Source organism: Etheostoma spectabile, chromosome 23 (genome assembly GCF_008692095.1).
Source record: "Etheostoma spectabile isolate EspeVRDwgs_2016 chromosome 23, UIUC_Espe_1.0, whole genome shotgun sequence".
In the NCBI taxonomy this organism is placed as follows: domain Eukaryota; kingdom Metazoa; phylum Chordata; class Actinopteri; order Perciformes; family Percidae; genus Etheostoma; species Etheostoma spectabile.
The window spans coordinates 277045-277789 of NC_045755.1; positions in this window are offsets into that span (position 1 = coordinate 277045).

Genomic DNA, 745 nt, shown 5'->3' on the forward strand with positions numbered 1-745 from the left:
AGGAACAGGAAATGAGGAAGGGGGTAAACACTTTTTCACACCACTGTATATATATATAATGTCACATTACAATTGTAAAGATATAGATTATAATCTTTTGCACTCTTTTGCTCTACCAAGGGTTATAGACTACAAGATGTACAAACAGGTGACCAATTGAAGGAAAACCCTGGAAGATAAGTGAAAAAACAATGAAAGTAGTTCCTCCCACACAGATTACTTTTATCCTATAATCCTAATATTGATATGAGTTGTGTCTTCCAGACTGATGATGCTCACACAGAATGACTCACTAAGTATGACGATTCCGTAAAATGGTTTGCATATAATTGTCAACCTATAATAAATATAATACTTGACAAGACAATCTTCAAACTGAAAAAAATGTTATTGGTTTTTAGCTTATGTTACCTCATTTTGAATTTGAGGCCTGCTACATGCTCCTAAAAACCTGTCACAGGATGAAGACTGGGAATGTTTGGAACATGCCACAGGTGAACAGGTTCATTGGAAACACGTGAATGTCAGGATTGGGTATAAAAGGGGCATCCCCGGAGTTCATTCACAACCAAGTCATCCTTGTTAGTGTTCATGGCATACCCATGCCCCATGAAACAAACAATAAAGCTTTTCAGTTTGAACATTAAATATCTTGTCTTGGTTGTATATTCATTGAATATTGTTACGTCCCAGTCTAGGGGTGCCTAGGACGCAAAATAAATCGGTTTAACTTGCCCCATTTTCC